The sequence below is a fragment of the Myotis davidii genome, unplaced genomic scaffold (assembly GCF_000327345.1).
Source record: "Myotis davidii unplaced genomic scaffold, ASM32734v1 scaffold735, whole genome shotgun sequence".
Lineage (NCBI taxonomy): Eukaryota > Metazoa > Chordata > Mammalia > Chiroptera > Vespertilionidae > Myotis > Myotis davidii.
Genome location: NW_006286235.1, coordinates 967,142 through 970,549, shown reverse-complemented (window position 1 = coordinate 970,549; position 3,408 = coordinate 967,142).

The following is a 3,408-nucleotide window of genomic DNA, read 5'->3' as shown; positions in this document are numbered from 1 at the left end:
ATATATATATAATTTTAATACTCTGAATCATATGATTATTGGAAGTAGGCCTAGGTTAATTGCTACATTTTGATAGGTAAGAAACTTAAAATATCTCATGGAGTATAGATCTAGTCTAATTCTGAAATGTTTTCCAATTTGAGCCTGAATGCCCCACTAAGTTAAGCCTCCTGGTATAGTATCATGTCATGAATGATAAATCATCATGCCATTGCTGATCAATTACAGATGTGACTGTATTGCAGCAAGCAATTGTCTTTTGCCTAAAACTGATTATTCTTACTACCTGAAAAGTCACTTCAGCATTTTAAGTGAGAACTGAGGACCTACCAGCCCTACAGATTGGCTGTGCTCTCAGGGGGATTGATAAGGATTTAATTATAAGCCATATTTTAATTCAGTTACTCAGTTCAACCAAGTATAACTTGTGGAATTTCATGTATAAAATATTAATTCATGCTCTAATTGAGTTTGTAGTGTCACAAGGGCTCATTGCCCCAGCATGCAGTGGGTGACAACAGAAAGGATAGCTCACTAACCTGCCCAGTGAATGAGCCTAATAAATAAACCCTGCATCATCGCTATGAAAAGTCTGTGTCTGCAGTTTCTTCACTTCTCATCAGAATATAGCAGACTGATCCCAAATAAATCTCATTTCAAGTCCTTTAGAAAGACAAATTCAAAGTTAAAATGCATAGGGACTTAATAACTGATTTGTCAACCTGTGCGTGCGTCTCAGAGAAGTTATCATCGTCATCATCAATTTGTATTTATTGAGTTCCCCCTGGGTACTTGGCACTGGAGCCGACTGAGCAGAGTAAATAATGATGTAAAATATTTCTAGAGTTCTAACCTTCACAGGAGTAGTATTTCACACATTCAAATGTAAAATTACATCAAAGCAGATTACCATTTATTTTTAAAAACTGAAACATATTTAAGAAACTTCCAGGATTTTTTAAAAGGCTCTTTCTCTGCTGCTTCTGATATTTTTACCTTTTCAAGAACAGCCTTAACTCTCTGAGACGACTCCTAAGAGGCTGCCTCCGCAGCGTCTTCTGAAGGCATATTGTTAGTCTTCTGTTTCAGCAAACCTCAATGGCCTTTTCTGCTTTTCGTTGTCTGCTCTGGTTTTTAAGTGCTTTTTAAGTTTTCCTGACTCGCATCCTGCACAGGAAGCTGCAGTGAATACGGAATGTGTGGTTGCCATCAGGAGAGTCACACTCATTAAAATGATCTTCTGAGGCTGCTCATTTATTTGCTATTTATGAAGTGCATTTCGAATTTGCTTGTTGTGTAAAAGCCAACGACTGATTGTTCTGTTGGGTCAGGAGACACACCTTTTGATCTGAAATTGAGCTCTCTACATTTTTCCTCTCCTCTAATCATCCAGAGGATTTTCTAATTCTGAACTTGACCTGCGTTTGCTTTAATAGTAGTTTGCTGCTTGGTATTTTATAGAAGGGTGGGTATGTGAATAAAAGACCTGCATTGAGCTACTAAGTGCTATTGAAGTATAAAACTGCAAAGAATGTAGTGATGCATTTAGCATTGAATATAGTGTTTTGTAATAATTTTTTTTTGTTTGCTATCATTGGTTGGTCCTTGTACTAAAATTAAAGTCTTGCAGAATGAGGATTATTTTATTATTAACCTTCAGTCAGAATATTTATTGTGGTTTATTTTATGCAAGCTAGTATGTAGAAACACAGACCTACTTAGAGTAATTTCTTTTCCCTCTCTGAACTTACGACATGGTTAGACTGTGATGCCCTGTATTACTGGACATCTCTCTATATAAAAGCCTAAGTGACTTTTATGACCCAAGAACCTGAACAACTGGTCAGCCAGTCACTATGACACACTCTGACCCACCAGGGGGCAGACGCTCAATGCAGGAGCTGTGTCCTGGTGGTCAGTGGACTCTCACAGCCAACCTCCCATGGGCCCTCCCCCACGGCCGGCCAGCCTCCAACGGCCCCTCCCCCTGGGTAGCCCCACCCCTGATCGGCCTCTCATACTCCATCCAGGGCAGGGTGGCCAGCAAACCCCTCCGTGGCCCCTCCCCCTGAACAGCCCCATCCCCAATGGGCCTCCACCACCCTGATCAGTCTGCAGCCCCCTCCCTGCTGCCAGCCCCACCCCTGATAGCCTCCCTACCCCAATAGCGGGTGGAGCCGGACAGCCAACCTCCTGCAGCCCCTCCCCCTAGTTGCTGGCCCACAATTGGCCCCCTAATCCCATTCAGGGGTGGGGCAGGCTGGCCCACCATCCACAACCCCTCCCCACAGTCGGCCCCACCAGGCGACATGCCAGCCAGGCAACATCCTAGCATTCTCTCCTATTTCTAGAGAACCACCAATGATTCTATTTCTGGTCTAATTCATATAATCAGGTATCTTCTTTTAATTCACAGTGCTGAATTAGCATCTCTAAAATATTTCTTGATTCATTTTAAATCAAAAGGTTTGGTGTTCCCACGACTTTGCTATATAACTCAGAATGGCTGTAAGATGAGAGTTCCATTTCTTCTTAAAAACTGAGGTTATTGGAAGTCATACTAAATAAGATTGTCATAAATGATCATTTTTTTAGAACCTCAAAAATGTAAAAATTATTTTCCTAAGCAGAGACATCTAGCATATAATTGGTATGTAAGACATCAAGAACTCTCTTCATACTGGAAATATATTTCAATGGTTGATTTACACAGACCTGAAGATTCTCATGTATAAATAATTAAAATAGTTTAACATTTGAGAATTATGTCTGTACATATACAGATGTACTTGCACAGGCATATATGTTTGGACAGACAAGACAAACTGAAGGGGATTCTACCTGAGAGACAAATTAGAAGAATGGCCTTGCAGATCCCTAGCAGCAAACCTGTGCTGAGTAAAAATCAAATCTGGCATGGCCAGCAATGGCCTGAGGGCTGAGCGGACAATGGCTTCCGGTACAATTTGACACCTATTAGTTGGGTTCCCTCAATCCAGACACATGAAACTGTTTTGAGCATTCATTATAGAACAAAATTTTACTTTGGAGGCCAAATCTTCCAATGGAACTTTGATAAGTGATATTCACGTAGGACTAAGAGAGCCTCCCTCAACACATTTCACATGCGGGGGTGGGGAGTGGGGTGGGGTAATGAACTTTGATTCTGAGTGGACAGTATGATTGTGACGGTGCACAGACGCTCCTGATTGCCGAGTCAGGAAATGCAGTGTGTAAATCCTCGCAGAAGGCAAAAAGTCAGGAGCTGCTGATGTCAGAGGCAGCCCGAAAATAGGGAATTGGCCAGTTTATCAGTGACGTGTGATTTCTCTGCAGCCTGTGAAAGAGGAACAACAGGTAGCTGTACATACGTATTCACAGAATCCCTTTGTTCCCACTGGCTAATGA